This window comes from Heterodontus francisci, chromosome 6 (genome assembly GCF_036365525.1).
Source record: "Heterodontus francisci isolate sHetFra1 chromosome 6, sHetFra1.hap1, whole genome shotgun sequence".
Lineage (NCBI taxonomy): Eukaryota > Metazoa > Chordata > Chondrichthyes > Heterodontiformes > Heterodontidae > Heterodontus > Heterodontus francisci.
The window spans coordinates 23481509-23501322 of NC_090376.1; positions in this window are offsets into that span (position 1 = coordinate 23481509).

A 19814-nucleotide genomic window follows, 5' to 3' on the forward strand; every position below is an offset into this window, starting at 1 on the left:
GGGAGCTCTGCAAGTGGGGTACTATTTGTGTGGGGGATGGGGGGATCTCTAAAAGTGGGGTACTGTTTGTGTGGGGAAGTGGGGAGCTCTGAAAGTGGGGTACTGTTTGTGTGGGGGAAGGGGGGAGCTCTGCAAGTGGGGTACTATTTGTGAGGGGAAAGGGGGGAACTCTGAAAGTGGGGTACTGTTTGTGTGGGGGAAGGGGGAGCTCTGAAAGTGGGGTACTGTTTGTGTGGGGGAAAGGGGGCGCTCTGAAAGTGGGGTACTGATTGTGTGGGGGAAGGGGAGAGCTCTGAAATTGGGGTATTGTTTGTGTGGGGGAAGGGGGGAGCTCTGAAATTGGGGTATTGTTTGTGAGGGGGAAGGGGGGTGCTCTGAAATTGGGGTACTGTTTGTGAGGGGGAAGGGGGGTGCTCTGAAAGTGGGGCACTGTTTGTGAGGGGGAAGGGGGGAGCTCTGAAAGTGGGGTACTGTTTGTGTGGGGGAAGGGGGGAGCTCTGAAAGTGGGGTATTGTTTGTGTGGGGGAAGGGGGGTGCTCTGAAAGTGGGGTACTGTTTGTGAGGGGGAAGGGGGGAGCTCTGAAAGTGGGGTACTGTTTGTGAGGGGGAAGGGGGGAGCTCTGAAAGTGGGGTACTGTTTGTGAGGGGGAAGGGGGGAGCTCTGAAAGTGGGGTACTGTTTGTGAGGGGGAAGGGGGGTGCTCTGAAAGTGGGGTACTGTTTGTGAGGGGGAAGGGGGGAGCTCTGAAAGTGGGGTACTGTTTGTGTGGGGGAAAGGGGGAGCTCTGAAAGTGAGTACTGTGTGGGGGTGCGGGTTGAAGTCTGCAATCCAACATCAAGAGACACCATAAACGGTGTCGCCAAAGCCGCCCACGCCACGTGATTGAGGTGACGGCCGCCATTATGCTAAGTAGACGTCCTCCGTATAATCGTGGCACATAGCCGCGATCGTCACATGCAGGATGGCCAACATTTTGCACTCCCACCAGCACTTCCAGCACCGTGATAACAAAATCCAGCCCCCAGTGTGAGCTATCGATTCTGACAATGCCTCCACTGGCAGCTCATCCTAGCAATGACATCAATTTCGGGCCTCACCAGCAGTGGCTCTCGGGGAAGTCCCGGGTTGGGGAAGTTGGAGCAGGTTATGGGGGAGAGGTTGGTCGCAGCTCCTGTGGAGTCAAGATGTAGTCCTGCTCCTCCTGCTCCATAGAAACTTTTAAAAAGGAATTACACCTACCTTTGGTTGCCAGGACCACCGAAGATTCCTGAACAGCTCCAAGGAAATTCCCCACCATCCTGATTGCTAGATGTTAAAAATTTGGTTTCCTAAATTAAGAAGTTTATGTCCTGAAAGTGTCACTGCTGGAATGGCTGAGCTGCTAACCCTCTGATTGGCTGTCAACTCTTGGAGGCGGGATCCCTGTCCTTAAGCCTGAGCGATGTTAAATGCGGCCAGGGGTCCCTCAGAATGAGACCCCCGCCACCTTTATAAATATCCAGCCCCAGGTATCATTCTGCAACCAGCCTCCGTATAGAATGATCGCAAGCCAGTGGACCCAAGTTATACTGTTGGCTCTCACATCACCTGCACGGAGGCACACGGCTCTGCTATTATCCTGAATGCCATTTAGATTTTAACGTCAACTGCCCCTGAGTTCTGCGCCAGCATTAAAAATCACAGAACCACAGGATGGTTACAGCACAGAAGGGAGCCATTCAGCTCGTTGTGTCTGTGCTGGCTCTCTGCAAGATCAACTCAGCTATTCCCATTCACCTGAGCTTTTAATATAAGAATGTCCCAAGAAAACCTCACAGGAACGTAGTAAGGCAAAATTTGACACTGAGCCAAAGAAGAAGTTATTAGAAGCTACATATATTCTGAAGGAAGGTCACAGACCTGAAACGTCAACTCTGTTTCTCTCCCCACAGATGCTGCCAGATCTGCTCAGTATTTCCAGCACTTTCTGTTTTTGTTTCAGGTTTCCAGCATCCGCAGTATTTTGCTCTTATTGAAGAAGTTATTAGGACAAGTGACTAAAAGATTGCTCAAGGATGTAAGTTTTAAGGAGGGTCTTAACAGAGGAAAGGTTTAGGCACTTCTGGAATATAAACACAAAGATATTTACGATTGTCCTGACTATTTTTCAAGATGCTTGTGGTAAGGCTACATAACACTAACAGGTTGTAAATGGGTGGGTTGTTTTATTTTCTTTAAAAGAAGCAACTTAAACATGGACACCTATAATCAATCACAACACACAGAACAAAGCCTAGTATTTATCTGATTAATTCAAAGCTGTCTTTGCTGAAGTCTTGATTAACTGGTAAAAGCTGCAGAGTCACAATGTCTGCACAATTCACGAGACTATAAGTTCTATTTTTAAACACACAAGAGGAAGATAATTACTGACTTGGGCTAGAGGTTAGATTTGATAAGAAGAGTTAATGAACAGTCTCACCCAATGAATGAGAGCAATATCCCTACTGACTTTGCAAGTGTTGCAGTGTTAACACAGCTACAATGAGAACATCCTCATTAAAGTCAGGTTAACCAGTCCACATCTCAGCAATGTAATGCTATATTGGTCACAGACTGAGTTAAACCTTTCAATGCTGAAATGCTGATCTTTTGATCTTCTTGAGTGACACATTACATATTTATGCCTGTGGTTACACAGAACACAGAACAGTACAGCATAGTACAGGCCCTTCGGCCCACGATGTTGTGCCGAACCTTTAACCTACTCTAAGATCAAACTACCTACATACCCTTCATTCTACTATCATCCATGTACCTATCCAAGAGTCGCTTAAATATCTGCTTCTACGACCACCGCTGGCAGTGCATTCCATGCACCCACCACTCTCTGTGTAAAGAACCTACCTCTGACATCTCCCCTAAACCTTCCTCCAATCACCTTAAAATTATGCCCCCTGGTGATAGCCCTTTCCGCCCTGGGAAAAAGTCTCTGGCTATCCACTCTATCTATGCCTCTCATCATCTTGTACCCCTTTATCAAGTCACCTCTCATCCTTCTTCGTTCCAATGAGAAAAGCCCGAGCACCCTCAATCTTTCTTCGTAAGACATGCCCTCCAGTCCAGGCAGCATCCTGGTAAATCTCCTCTGCACCCTCTCTAAAGTTTCCACATCCTTCCTATAATGAGGCGACCAGAACTGAACACAATATTCTAAGTGTGGTCTAACCAGGGCTTTATAGAGCTGCAGCATAACCTCGCGGCTCTTAAACTCAATCCCCCTGTTAATGAAAGCCAACATACCATACGCCTTCTTAACAACCCTATCAACTTGGGTGGCAACTTTGAGCGATCTATGGACATGGACCCCAAGATCCCTCTTTTCTTCCACACTACCAAGAATCCTGTCTTTAAGCCTGTATTCTGCATTCAAATTCGACCTTCCAAAATGAATCACTTCACACCTTTCCAGGTTGAACTCCATCTGCCACTTCTCAGCCCAGCTCTGCATCCTGTCAATGTCCCGTTGCAACCTACAACAGCCTTCCACACTATCCACAACTCCAGCAACCTTCGTGTCATTGGCAAACTTGCTAACCCAGCCTTCCACTTCCTCATTCAAGTCATTTATAAAAATCACAAAGAGCAGAGGTCCCAGAACAGATCCCTGCGGAACACCACTGGTCACCGAACTCCAGGCTGAATACTTTCCATCTACTACCACCCTCTGTCTTCTATGGGCCAGCCAATTCTGTATCCAGACAGCCAACTTTCCCTGTATCCCATGCCTCCTTACTTTCTGAATAAGCCTACCATGGGGAACCTTATCAAACGCCTTACTAAAATCCATATACACCACATCCACTGCTCTTCCTTCATCAATGTTTTTTGTCACATCTTCAAAGAATTCAATAAGGCTTGTGAGGCATGACCTGCCCTTCACAAAGCCATGCTGACTGTCTCTAATCAAACTATGCTTTTCCAAATAATCATAAATCCTGTCTCTCAGAATCCTCTCCAATAATTTGCCCACTACCGACGTAAGACTGACTGGTCTGTAATTCCCAGGCTTATCCCTATTCCATTTCTTGAACAAGGGAATAACATTTGCCACCCTCCAATCATCTGGTACTACTCCAGTGGACAGTGAGGACGCAAAGATCATCGCGAAAGGCGCGGCAATCTCTTCCCTCGCTTCCCTTAATATCCTTGGGTATATCCCGTCTGGCCCCGAGGACTTATCTGTCCTCATGTCTTTCAAAATTTCCAGCACATCTTCCCTCTTAACATCAACCTGTTCGAGCATATCAGCCTGTTTCACGCTGTCCTCACAAACGACCAGGTCCCTCTCACTAGTGAATACTGAAGCAAAGTATTCATTTAGAACCGCCCCTACCTTCTCCGACTCCAGGCACAAGTTCCCTCCACTATCACTGATCGGCCCTACCCTCACTCTGGCCATCCTCTTGTTCCTCACATAAGTGTTGAACGCCTTGGGATTTTCCTTAATCCTACCCGCCAAGACTTTTTCATGTCCCCTTCTAGCTCTCCTAAGTCCATTCTTCAGTTCCTTCCTGGCTACCTTGTAACCCTCTCGAGCCCTGTCTGATCCTTGCTTCCTCAACCTTAAGTAAGCTTCCTTCTTCCTCTTGACTAGCTGTGCCACATCGCTTGTCATCCAAGGTTCCTTCACCCTACCATCCCTTCCTTGCCTCATCGGGACAAACCTATCCAGCAGTCGCAGCAAGTGCTCCCGAAACAACCTCCACATTTCTGTCGTGCATTTCCCTGAGAACATCTGTTCCCAATTTATGCTCCCCAGTTCCTGCCTAATAGCATTGTAATTCCCCCTCCCCCAATTAAATATTTTCCCATCCCGTCTGCTCCTGTCCCTCTCTATGACTATAGTAAAGGTCAGGGAGTTGTGATCACTATCACCGAAATGCTCTCCCACCGAGAGATCTGCCACCTGGCCTGGTTCGTTGCCAAGCACCAAATCCAACATAGCCTCCCCTCTAGTCGGCCTATCTACATATTGAGTCAGGAAACCTTCCTGGACACACCTGACAAAAACTGCTCCATCCAAACTATTTGCACTAAGGAGGTTCCAATCAATATTAGGGAAGTTGAAGTCACCCATGACGACAACCCTGTTACTTCTGCACCTTTCCAAAATCTGCCTCCCAATCTGTTCCTCCGTGTCTCTGTTGCTATCTGGGGGTCTATAGAAAACTCCCAATAAAGTGACTGCTCCTTTCCTGTTTCTGACTTCCACCCATAATGACTCAGTAGACAAACCCTCCTCGACAACCTCCCTTTCTGCAGCTGTGATACTATCCCTGATTAGCAATGCCACTCCCCCACCTCTTTTACCTCCCTCCCTATTCCTTTTGAAACATCTAAACCCCGGAACATCCAACATCCATTCCTGCCCCTGTGATATCCAAGTCTCCGTAATGGCCACAACATCGTAGCTCCAAGTACTGATCCGTGCTCTAAGTTCATCACCCTTATTCCTGACACTTCTTGCGTTAAAATAGACACACTTCAACCCATCATACTGGCTGCAACTTTGCCCTGTCAACTGTCTAACCTTCCTCACAGACTCTCTGCACTCTGTATCTGACCATTCAACAGCTACCCCATCCACTGTTCCGTCGCTCCGGTTCCCATCCCCCTGCCAAACTAGTTTAAACCCCCCCAAAGAGCTCTAGCAAACCTCCCGCCCAGGATATTGGTGCCCCTCCAGTTCAGATGCAACCCATCCTTCTTGTACAGGTCCCACCTTCCCCAGAAGGTCTCGCAATGATCCACATATCTGAAGCCCTCCCTCCTACACCAGCTCTGTAGCCACGTGTTCAGCTGCACTCGCTCTCTGTTTCTAGCCTCACTAGCACGTGGCACCGGTATCAATCCTGATATTACTACTCTGCTCGTCCTGCCTTTTAGCTTCCAACCTAACTCCCTATATTTGCTTTTCAGGTCCTCATCCCTTTTCCTCGCTATGTCATTGGTACCGATGTGTACCACGACTTCTGGCTGCTCCCCCTCCCCCTTAAGAATCCTGTAGACTCGATCCGAGACATCCCTGACCCTGGCACCCGGGAGACAACATACCATCCGGGAGTCTCGTTCGCGACCACAGAATCTCCTGTCTGTTCCTCTAACCATTGAATCTCCTATCACTATTGCTCTCCTATTCTCCCCCCTTCCCTTCTTAGGGCATCTCCTGTGTTGTTGCTCACACTTAATCAGAAGGTCTGGGGTAGATGTTGGGCTTTCTGCCTGGGCACAAAGCCGGCATATGAAAATGGTGGGCAAGAAAGGATTAGCTGGTCTATCAAGCCTGCCCCACACTGATTGATTCTAGGAACACTTTCAACCCTCCGAAGGTATGTAATCACCTGGGAAAAAGCAGATCAAAACAGAAAAATTGGGAGCCAATAAAGGAGGAAACAAATCTGAAAAATTCCTCTCCAGCCCAGCTCTCTCTCAAAGTTGCAAAGCACATCATAGGACCTAATTTTCATATAGTAATGAGGATACCGCCTGATTCAGATAGTCATTTGGCCACCCAGCACAGTAAATATAGCGACGGAGGGTAACAAGGGGTTGAGTGCTGCGAAGCAATCTCAACTCTGATTTCACTGGATGGACCAAGTTAGAATAGGCCCTTTTTGAGTGTAGGGTTGCATCTGCATTAAAACGAGGAGTGCAGAGGAGAAAACTAATGAGGTTGAGCCTTTATGCAGTAAGACCCAAATTGCCTGTTAACTTCTACTAGCTCATGTGCAACTCATTGGAGTGGAAGTTCCTCCAGTCAATGTTAACAATGTCATAAGCATAGAGAGGTTTCTTACGTTCATTATTTCCAGCAAAATTCAAAAAATATTTCAAAGCACATATTTAGAACTTCACTTGTGACCAAAGGAAATTTTCCCTCTCGACATTCAAACTCATTAAATCAATGTATTGCCATTGACATAAATTTTCTAAGTGTGATTTTAATGTTCTAAAGAGTGGACATATTTATTGCGTTTTCTGTCCCAGAGAACCTTGACCCTCTGCAAGAATGAATGATCTGTACTGTGGGAAGCTCTTCACTCTCTACAAACCCTTAATTAGCAAGAGACCCATGTCGTGATAATCTGATACATTCCTAAATCCATTTGTTGTCGCTATTTAAGATGGGATCTTGCTGTGCTGCTGCTCTTTATGCCCAAGTAATATATTAATCTCCATAACAGCAGCCACCATTATAAATGCATGGAACTTAGCACCCAGTGGCATGTTAAAGGTGATTCAGATAAAGGCACGACTGGCGCATATGAACAGTGCATATTATAATCATAGTGTAATCAAAACCTATTCATTTTAGGAACTTGAAAGCTCTGACTGTGGTGATAACCTGTAATGATAACTCAATGACTATTAAAGGCAGCTCTTCACCATTTGAAGAAGGATATTTGGTTTAAAGGTGCAGGGTGCAGATAATGTGCTGTGTAGCTTTGGGATGAAAATGTGAGAGCTATGGAAAAGAAGGCCGGAATCTTCTTGTGCAGCGGGCGAAGGAAGCAGTGCCCAGCCCGTGCCAGCTGAATGTCACTGAGCTGCCTCAATCTTCCATGCAGCAGATCATTTGAATGGCCGGGGCGGCCCATTCGCCACCCCTCCCGATCATGTGGAAGGGACAGCCTGTCAATCCCCGACAATGGCGTCAGCTGCCTGTGTGCAGGCACTGATGCCATTTTTAAAGGACCTTGAGCCCTACTGCTACATTTAAAGATTTAAAGGCACAAGTTAGTTTAAAAATAACATACATTATTTTTGTCCCTCTCCCACTCCCCCCCCCCCCACCAATATTATTTACTAGCCCTCTCCCCCCAAAACACTTAACTCATCCACCTGGCCTTACCCCCTCACCTCAAAATGCATAACCTATAAACTTTACCCCTTCCCACCATCCCCTCCACCAATAAAAATACATTAACGCCGCTCCCCACTCTCCCACGCAGAAAACCTTACCTGTTCCCCCCTCCCAACCAGTGTGTTGCCTTGTTTCACCAGACGGGGATCCAAAGGCGTGGGAGTGCCGGCCAATGGCACGAAGATCGCACCGGGACAGATGGCAGCAACATGATTATCATTAATTCAGGTATGTAAATTTATTTCAGGATTTAAATTAAGGGCCCGTCGCCGAGCAGCAGGATTGCCATCACAAGGCCTCACCGCTGCCGTGAGGATCGGGTCAGGCCCTCACTGCGTTGGGATTGGCGGCGGGACTCATCCAGAGGGATCTTCAAGTCCCCCCTGCCAAGGACCCTGATGGTGGGGAGGGGTAGGGGGGGGCAACTAAATTCAGCACAAAGTGTTTAATCTGAAGCAACATTATAGTGACAATTAAAGATATGCCGTACCATGACTTTTTGGGTTATATTTTAACCTGTAAATTTTTTGGTTATTTACTCCTGTCTTATATATGCCATTGTCAAGGTGACAGATACAGTGAAATTGTCACAAGATATCTGCCAATCCTCCTCCATGACCAGCAGCCATGATGTATGTGAACTCCCCCATGTTCTACTGTCCCTTCTGCCCTCACCCTCAACCTCCTATTGTGGAGCATGGATAATACTCGACAGCTCAGCCTGAGATCAGGAACCAGAAATTCACTATCTCCTACATGAATTCATTCTTTGTCAAAACCGTGGTGCTCGTTACCTTGCTTGTCTCCTCTTCTTCCTATAGTCTAAAGGCTGTTACAACCCAAGATTGGCATCACCTACTCACAACTTCTTCATTTCTTCGTCTTCCCTCCAAAGCTTTCCAATGCCGGTGGTGTCCTAAACCAGAGGTTTTCCACCTTCACATTGATTCCCATCAATAACAACAAAAAAATGGGGAATAATCTGCACAAATCGACATCTCTCTCCAAAATGGTGCATGTGAAGAATGATCCTTCAAGCAGTTGTGATCAGAGGAATTTTTTTGAGACACTAGTGAATTGCCCTTGGTATTGTCCATTGTCAGTTGATGAATAGTAGTTCCTTTATAAAAACAAGAAGACAAAGTCATTGGGAGGGACTTTAGAGCCAGCACTTGTAACTACATAATCAAAATTGAATGGGAAATGTTAGTATAATAATTTTCTCTGTTAAACACCAAAATGGTGACAACAGGAAGTAAAGTTTGTAGTCAAGAAGTACATGCCCTACACAAGCTTTCTAATAATACATAGCTACTGTTCCATGAAGTGAATCTCCACAACTACTACTGCTCTGTTTTTCCATCTACTGTTTCTCTCTTACATCTGGATAATCTCTTGCTTCAAGTTCTTGATTACCCTCCCAGCGTCTCCATCATTGTCTACCAAAGGTATTGAGAAATGTATACCTATTGGACAAATCCAGATCTACAGATTTGACCATTGTCTTCTCTCCCGCTGATCCCCCCTCCCCCCACCAGTCTCCATCCCTTCCACCCGTGGGCAGTCACTTACTCCTGCTCCTCTGCTTCACTATTTCTTTCCAACTGAGAAGTGGCTCCTTCAGGAACATGTCTCTCAGAAACCTTTCCTCCTCATGTATGTTACAGAATGTAATCTGTTGGGCTTTGAACATGGCATTCCTTCGGTTAGTTAACACACTTTCTGACACTTCCAGCATATGTAGTCCTTCTGGATACATTGCAGATACAGGATATCCCATATCAAACATGCAACATTCATTTAAATAAAAGCAAAATACTGCGGATGCTGGAAATCTGAAATAAAAACAAGAAATGCTGGAACCACTCAGCAGGTCTGGCAGCATCTGTGAAAAGAGAAGCAGAGTTAACGTTTCAGGTCAGTGTTTCGAAGAAGGGTCACTGAACCGAAACGTTAACTCTGCTTCTCTTTTCACAGATGCTGCCAGACCTGCTGAGTGGTTCCAGCATTTCTTGTTTTTATTATGCAACATTCATTGCTAGCCTAGCACTTGAACCTGCCTCTACCATACTCCTAACTTCTACAATGCTCTAAAGTTAATTGATTAGAACAAATTTGACTCACCTGTTCTGGACCATGAATATATAAATCCATTAAGGAATTCAGGAAAACTTTGTTACTCAGAGAGTGATGAGAATGTGGAACTTGCTACCACATGAACTGGTTGAGCTGGATAGCATAGATGCATTTAAGGAGAAGCTAGATAGGTACATGAGGGTGAAAGGAATAGAAGGTAATGTTGATTAGGGTGTGATAAAGTAAGGTGAGAGGAGGCAATTGCATTGACCTGTTGGGCAGAAAGGCCTGTTTTCTTTTATTCTTTCACAGAATGTGGGCATCACTGGCTAGGCCAGCATTTACTGCCCATCTCGAATTGCCCTTGAGAAGGTGGTGGTGTTTCTGTCCTGTAAATACAATTTAGTGTATCATAGAATCATAGAATGATTAAAGCACAGAAGGAGGCCATTCAGCCTGTTGTATCCATGCTGGCTCTCTGCAAGAGCAACTCAGCTAGTCCCACTCCCCCGTCCTTTCCCAGGAGCCCTTCAAATTTTTTCTTCAAGTTCTTATCCAATTCCCATTTGAAAGCACGATTGAGTCTCCCTCCACCACATTATCAGGTAGTGCATTCCAGATAGTAATTATTCCCTGCATAATTTTTTTTTTCCTAATACCGTCATTGGTTCTATTGCTATTCATCTTATATCAGTGTCCTCTTGTTCTTGAGCATTCCACCAATGGGAACAATTTCTCTCTATCTACTCTGTCTAGACCCCTCATGATTTTGAACACCTTTATCAAATCTCCTTTCAACCTTCTCTTCAAGGAGAACAACTCCAGCTTCTCCAATCTATCAATGTAACTGAAGTTCCTCACCCCTGGAACCATTCTTGTAAATCTTTTCTGCACACTCTCTAAAACCTTCACATCCTTCCTAAAGTGTGATGCCCAGAATTGGACGCAATACTCCAGTTGAAGCCGAAACAGTGTTTTATAAAGGTTCATCGTAACCTCCTTGCTTTTGTACTCTATGCCTCTATTTATAAAGCCCAGGATCTCATATGCTTTATTAACCACTTTCTCAACCTGCCCTGCCACATTCAACAATTTGTGCACATATACCCCCAGGTTTCTCTGTTCCTGCACCCACTTTGGAATTGCACCCTTTATTTTAGATTACCTCTCACCGTTCTTCATTCACACTTCTCTGCATTCAAGTTCTTCTGCCACATGTCTGCCCATTCCACCAACCTGTGTATCTCCTCTTGAAGTCTATCACTATCCTCCCAACAGTTCACAATATTTCCAAATTTTGCAACATCTGCAAATTTTGAAATTGTGCCCTGCACACCAAAGTCTAGGTCATTAACATAGATCACGAAAAGCAGTGGTACTAGTGTCAACCCCTGGGGAAACCCACTATGTACCTTCCTCAGTCCGAAAAACAACTATGGGCTGGATTTTACATCGGGCGGACGGCAACTAGCCACCGACGTAAAAGTCTGTGGTGAACCCGCTACCACCCAGCCCGGGGATCCGACCTGCATTTTACAGGCCACCAGGCTTTTAATTGCTCTGAGGCAGGACTTCCACCTGCTTGAGGGAAGATGTCCCGCCTCATTGAGCTGCCGACCAATCATCAGGCTGGCAGCTCTTAGTCCCAATAGCGCTACCAGGAGCAGTGGCCACTGCTGGGGCTGCAGCCCAGCCAGAGACATGGAGCCAAGGCTACAGGTAAGTTTGGTTTGCCTCGCCGGTGTGATCGGTCACGTCCCGGCGAGGCAAAGGTGGTCATGTAGAGGGAAGGGGCCACTTAAGGGCCTTGATTGGCCTGGGGCGGGTGTCCCGTTTCTCGCCCTCACCTCCCCCCCCAGCCCACATAAAGTGGGGCAGAGGTGGGAGCGGCTCAGGAAGGCCTCCCGGAGTCTCCTGCACAATTTCCCCCGCCCCCCACCCCCACCACCATCCGGCCTGCTGGGGTGGAGTAAATTTCCGGCCTATATGGGTATATATGCTAAATGCAAAAATATGCATTACTTTGTAATTTAAGGTATTACAAATTCATGCCCATTTTCTCAGTGCTGAATTTCTATTCAAACAAATGTGTTCCTTTACCTTGTCTCAGCAAAAATGTATTCTCTGTGTGTCTCACTCAATCAGCATTTTACAACTCAATAAAGTCAGCAGTCAAACATAGTGACCCTGCAGTGATTGCAGTCAAGAACTTATTGTTCTTCTCCTCTTCCCAATTTTGTTCAGTGTTATTAAAAAGGCTCGCTTATTTTCCAGTTCCCAGCTTTGAATTAGGACGTAAGCCCAACAACAAGTCTTTATATAGCACCTTTAATTAAACATCCCAAGGAGATTCACATGAGCATTGTAAAACAAAATTTGACACTAAGCCACTTAAGGTGATATTAGGGCAGATGACCAAAAGCTTGGTGTCTTAAAGGAGGAAAGTGAGTTAAAGCGGAGATGTTTAGGGAGGGAATTCCAGAGCATAGTGCCTAGGCAACGGAAGGCACAGCCACCAATGGTGGAGCAATTAAAATCAGGGATGTTCAAGAGGTTAGTATATGGCTTAAGGGGGGGACAGGAATAGCAGCTCAATGTTACTGGTTACAGGGTTTTCAGACATGATAGGCAGGAGGATAAGAAAGAAGGGGGAGTGGCAATTTTGGTCAAAGTAACTTATAGCTGTGAGGAGGGATGATATATTGGAAGGTTCATCGATTGAGGCCATATGGATTGAGCTAAGGAACAAAAAAGGGGGTAATCACACTGCTGGGAGTATACTATAGACCCCCAAACAGTCAGAGGGAGAAAGGTCCCTCATGGCAGACTGGTACAAAAGGTGAAGTCACACGGGATCAGAGGTGAGCTGGAAAGATGGATACAGAACTGGCTCTGTCATAGAAGACAGAGGGTAGCAGTGGATGGGTGCTTTTCTGAATGGAGGGCTGTGACTAGTGGTGTTCCACAGGAATCAGTGCTGGGACCTTTGCTCTTTGTAGTATATATAAATGATTTGGAGGAAAATGTAGCTGGTCTGATTAGTAAGTTTGTGGACGACACAAAGGTTGGTGGAGTTGCGGACAGTGATGAGGATTGTCAGAGGATACAGCAGGATATAGATCGGTTGGAGACTTGGGCGGAGAAATGGCAGATGGAGTTTAATCCGGACAAATGTGAGGTAATGCATTTTGGAAGATCTAATGCAGGTGGAAAGTATACAGTAAATGGCAGAACCCTTAGGAGTATTGACAGGCAAAGAGATCTGGGCGTATAGGTCCACAGGTCACTGAAAGTGGCAACGCAGGTGGATAAGGTAGTCAAGAAGGCATACGGCATGCTTGCCTTCATCGGTCAGGGCATAGAGTGTAAAAATTGGCAAGTCATGCTGCAGCTGTACAGAACTTTAGTTAGGCCACACTTAGAATATTGCGTGCAATTCTGGTCGCCACACTCCAGAAGGACGTGGAGGCTTTGGAGAGGGTACAGAAGAGGTTTACCAGGATGTTGCCTGGTCTGGAGGGCATTAGCTATGAGGAGAGGTTGGATAAACTCGGATTATTTTCACTGGAACGACAGAGGTGGAGGGGTGACATGATAGAGGTTTACAAAGTTATGAGCGGCATGGACAGAGTGGATAGTCAGAAGCTTTTTCCCAGGGTGGAAGGGTCAGTTACTAGGGGACATAGGTTTAAGGTGAGAGGGGCAAAGTCTAGAGGGGATGTGCGAGGAAAGTTCTTTACACAGAGGGTGATGAGTGCCTGGAATTTGCTGCCGGGGGAGGTGGTGGAAGCAGGTACGATAATGACGTTTAAGAGGCATCTTGACAAATACATGAATAGGATGGGAATAGAGGGATACGGTCCCCGGAAGAGCAGAAGGTTTTAGTTTAGGCAGGCATCAAGATCGGCGCAGGCTTGGAGGGCCGAATGGCCTGTTCCTGTGCTGTACTGTTCTTTGTTCTTTGTTCTTTGTTCTATATGTAGGCAAATCTCTGAGAAGTGAAAGAACAATAGGGCAGTAATAGTAGGGGATTTTAACTATCCCAATATTAACTGGGATAGTTTTAGTGTGAAAGGAATTAAGGGAGCAGAATTCTTGAGGTGCATTCAGGAGAACCTTTTTAGCCAGTATGTAGCAAGTCCAACAAGAGAGGGTGCAGTTTTAGACTTAGTTTTAGGAAACGAAGATGGGCAGGTGGAAGGAGTGGCAGTGGGAGAGTATTTTGGTGGTAGTGATCATAATTCAGTCAGTTTTCACATAATTATGGAAAAAGACATGGATAGAACAGGAGTTAGAGTTCTCAATTGGGGCACGGCTAATTTTACTAAGCTGAGGAGTGACTTAGCGAAAGTGGACTGGATACAGCTACTTGCCATAATCTGCAGGGCTACAGACCAAATGCTGGAAGGTTGGTTTAGAATGGGTGTAACGTTTTTTGGCTGGCACAGACACGATGGACCAACAGGCCTCTTTCTGTGCCGTAAACTTTCTATGATTCTATGTATCAACATATCAACCTATGTTTTTCTCTTTACAGCTGTTAATGGACATGCTGTATATTTTGTAGTGTTGTAATGCTTTGAAATTGCAATTGCATTCTACATTGTGTACTTTAAAGCCTGCTGTAGAACATACATGCTAGCAAAGAAAAACTGAAACTAAGACAGAATAAAGAAGGAGCCTTTATGTTCAGCAGCATGCTGCAGTTTTTATCTCATATTCTATACCAAGCTCTGCTAGAACTCTCTTAAGCCCCAACAACATCACATATTTCTTGATTTTCTGTTATTATTTCACATTTTTAGTTTTCATTTCCTTTTTTACCATCGCTTTCAAGTTTCCAAACTCTCCATTTGATCAAAAATCGCCATCAATCATAGAGTGTATTTAGGGATTCTCCAAAGCAGATTCAGAGAAGGAGGAGTGTTTTTATGTGTGGGTCCCTAGAGATCCTGAACCGTCTGATGTGTGCTTAAATTCAGGGCTAAAGAGAACCAACGTCCAAATCACACCAACGTAGGAAGATTTTCCATTCCATTGATGCCCTCGACTAGTTGAATAGAATGGACTAAGTATCCGGAATATATATCATTAAACTGTTGCCTATTTATACAGAAAATCCAAGCACTATTTTCCATTGTCGAATCTATAAAGAGCAGAGAAGTGACTCACATCCACATTGGCCTCTTCATTATGCTTTATTTTGATTAACAGTTTGGTGTGCTCAGTTCATTTCAGTTCACTTGCTGCAGTCACAACCATTCCATGAAGTGAGTGGGCACTTTCACGTCAGATAGGAGACCTGAGACTGACTACATATGTCATTAAACATACAAACATACATACATGCAAACATAAGAATTAGGAGCAGGAGTAGGCCCTTCGAGCCTGCTCCACCATTCAATAAGTTAATGGCTGAACTGATTACTCCACATTTCCACCTACCCCCGATAACCTTTCACCCTCTTGCTTATCAAGAACCTATCTACCTCTGCCTTAAACATATTCAAAGATCCTGCTTCCACCGCCTTTTGAGGAAAAGAATTCCAAAGAATTCACGACCCTCTGAGAGAAAAAATTTCTCCTCATTTCTGTCTTAAATGGATGACCCCTTATTTTTAAACAGTGACCCCTAGTTCTAGATTCTCCCACAAGGGGAAACATCCTTTCCACATCCACCCTGTCAAGACCCCTCAGGATCTTATATGTACTCTTCTAAATTCCAGCGGATACAAGCCTAGCCTCTCCAATCTTTCTTCATAACACAGCCCACCCATTCCAGGTATCAGTCTAGTAAACCTCTTTGAACTGATTCCAAAGCATTTACATCCTTCCTTAAATAAGGAGACCAGTAGGGCGGCACAGTGGTGCAGTGGTTAGCACCGCAGCCTCACAGATCCACCGACCTGGGTTCAATCCTGGGTACTGCCTGTGTGGAGTTTGCAAGTTCTCCCTGTGTCTGCGTGGGTTTCCTCCGGGTGCTCCGGTTTCCTCCTACATGCCAAAGACTTGCAGGTTGATAAGTAAATTGGCCAGTAGCAATTGCCCCTAGTATAGGTAGGTGGTAGGGAAATATAAGAACAGGTGGGGATGTGGTAGGGAGTATGGGATTAATGTAGGATTTGTATAAATGGGTGGTTGATGGTCGGCACAGTCTCGGTGGGCCGAAGGGCCTGTTTCAGTGCTTTATCTCTCTAAACTACGTACACAGTACTCCAGATGTGGTCTCACCAATGCCCTGTATAACTGAAGCATAACCTTACTACTTTTATATTTCATTCCCCTTGCGATAAACAATAACATTCTATTAGCTTTCCTAATTACATGCTGTACCTGCATACTAACCTTTTGCGATTCATGCACAAGGACACCCAGATCCCTCTGCATCTCAGAGCTCTGTAATCTCTCACCATTTAGATAAAATGCTTCTTTTTATTCTTCCTGCCAAAATGGACTATTTCAGATTTTGCCACACTATACTCCATTTTCCAGGTCTTTGCCCACTCACTTAAACTATCTATATCCCTTTGTAGCCTCCTTATGTCTTCTTCACAAGTTACTTTCCTACCTATCTTTGCATCATCAGCAAATTTGGCAAACATACCTTCGGTCCCTTCGTCTTGTCATTTATATAAATTGTAAAATGTTGAAGCCCCAGCACAGATCCCTGTGGCACACCACTTGTTACATCTTGCCAACCAGAAAATTACCCATTTATGCCCACTCTCTGCTTCCTGTTAGCTAGCCAATCTTCTATCCATGCCAATATGTTACCCCCTACACCATGAACTTTTATTTTTTTTCAATAACCTTTGATGTGGCACCTCATCAAATGCTTCTGGAAATCTAAGTACAATATATCCACCGGTTCCCCTTCATCCACAGCACATGTAACTCCCTCAAAGAACTCCAATAAATTGGTTAAACATGATTTCCCTTTTACAAAACCATGTTGACTCTGCCTGATTACCTTGAATTTTTCTAAGTGCCCTTTAGTAGTACCTTCTAACATTTTCCCTAAGACAGATATTAAGCCAACTGGCCTGTAGTTTCCTGCTTTCTGTCTCCCTCCCTTTTTGAATCAAGGCATTACATTCGCTATTTTCCAATCTAACAGAACCTTCCCCTAATCTAGGGAATATTGGAAAATTAAAACTAATGCATCAACTATCTCATTAGCCACTTCTTTTAACACACTAGGTTGAAGTCCAGGATTTGTCTCGGACTTGTCAGCCCGCAGCTCCAACAATTTGTTCAGTACCACTTCCTTGGTGATTGTAATTTTCTTGAGTTCCTCCCTCCCTTCCGTTTCCTGACTTGCAGCTAATTCTGGGATGTTACTTGTATCCTCTGTCATGAAGACCAATGTAAAATACCTGTTCAGTTCATCTGCCATCTCCTTATTATCCATTATTAATTCCCCAGACTCAATTTATATAGGACCAGCATTCACTTTGTTAACTCTTTTCTTTTTAAAATCTCTATAGAAACTTTTACTGTCTGTCTTTATATTTCTAGCTAACTTTCTCTCGTACTCTAATTTTACCTTCCTTATCAATCTTTTAGTCAATCTTAGCTGTTTTTATATTCTGTCCAATCTTCTGACCTGCCTCCCATCTTTGCACAAATATCTGCTTTTTCTTTACGTTTGACACTATCTTTAACTGTTTTAGTTAACCACGTATGGCAATTCCCCCTTTGGAATTTTTCTTGTTGAAATGTGTCTATTCTGTGTATTCTGAAATATCCCCTTAAATGTCTGCCACTGCACTCCCTTAACCTGATCTGCCAGTTTACTTTAGCTAGCTCTGCTTTCATACCCTCATAATTGCCCTTATTTAAGTTTAAAATACTAGTCTTGGACCCACTCTTCTCTCCCTCAAACTGAATGTAAAATTCAATCATATTATGATCACTGCTACCTAGGGGCACCTTAACTATGAGGTCATTAATTAATCCTATCTCATTGCACAATACCAGGTCTCATATAGCCCACTCTCTGGTTGGCTCCAGAACATACTTTTCCAAGAAATTATCCTGAAAACATTTTATGTACTCCTCAGCTAGGCTACCTCTGCCTATCTGATTTTTCCAGTCTATATGTAAGTTAAAATTCCCCATGATTATTGCCGTACTTTTCTGACAAACTGCCATTATTTCTTCCTTTATACCCCGTCCTACAGTGTGGTTAACATTAAGGGGCCTGTACACCACTGCCACAAGTGACTTCTTGACTTCTTGCCTTTATGATTTCTCATCTCTGCCCAAAATGCTTCTACACCCTGGTTTCCTGAACTTAGGTCATCCCTCTCTGTTGCACTAATACCATCATTGATTAACAAAGCCATCCCTCTATCTTTTCCTAGCTTCCTGTCCTTCCTAAATGCCATGTGCCCTTCAATATTTAATAAAGGTTTCAGTAGTTTGCCTGACACTTCACTGCACCTTAATTTATTGCCTTGTGCAATTCAATAAGTTGTCAACCAGTGATAGTCATGAAATCTTGAGGTATCTTGAAATGTATAATAAAATAATGGTTCAGAATTTGCTGGAGCAAGGCGTCTTGTGGTGAGTGCCACAAGTTGGCTTTTTCTCTCTCACCCTTCAGTTCCAATTACTTTTGTACTGAAAATTACTAGAAGTGTGAGTTGATTACAGGGCATTGGGGACCTTGGTGAAGAACGTGACCAATCCCCTGAACCAATGAGAGTTAAGGGTTGTGAAAGAAACAATGAATGGCAGAGATGGAAACGAGTGAATAAAAGTCAACTCAGGCATAGGACGTGAAATAAGAAAAGATAGGATTAAGTAAGGGAGAGGAAAAGGAGACAAAAAGGGAAAATAAAATTTAAAATGTAAAAACTCCTCTAGGATCAATTTACTACTTGCAGGAGTGAGACTCCACTCTTTCAACTGTTCCCTTTCTTGGTCTCCTAGGTGGAGTGGCATTGGAAGAACATAAATCTCAACATGGAAAGGCACCTTATGTTGTGAAATACCACTTTCTAACTACCTAAATACCTAACTTCCTTCCGCAAGTTGAATTCATATTTTTGACATAAATCTAGAAATTTCTTGACATTCAAGGGAGTTTAATAGCGAGCTGCCATTTTCACGTGGTTCAAGTCAAATCATTCAGCTATTTTTAGTGATTCACACCTCATGCCATATCTCTTCACCACAAATTACAGAGTTCTTTTAACCACTAAGAACGGTGTGCATCATAAACTGGCTGTTATTTTGTCAGCAAATTCTGATACATTTTATCGTCTGTTGTTGGATGTTAATTAAAACATTTTCTGAACAATGGCATGGTTTCCATTTGGATAGGAATAACTGTCGTTTAGAAATTAGGACAAAGAGGGTGTCACTGTTTCCAGGAAGGTTCCCCACTCCTCAAAATTCAAAATCTGCTGAACTGGTGGTAGAAGCCCCCAAAATATTAGACTGTTCCACAGTAAAAAAAAAATCTTATTGTGGAGCTTTCAAACACTGTAGGAGATTTCAATGTTTTACTTTTCTCATTTAACTACTTAGTAATATTATGCAAATCCAATTTGTTGCACATTACTTTTCTCTTTAACAGCAAACAGCACTAATGCTGTGATTCATATTAATATGACAAATAGACCCTTTCCATGGTTTTAATTCTTCCACATCAACTTTATTTATAAGTACACCTCTTTGCATTTAGCTGTCAGCATTTAAATTTGACGATTAATAGTTCAGCTAATCTCTGCAAAATTCAAATGCTCTCTTCTATTTCCTATTGATCTGGAACAAGCAAAATCCAGTTTAAAGAGCTCATCCTGAAGCCCTCAACAAAGCCTAT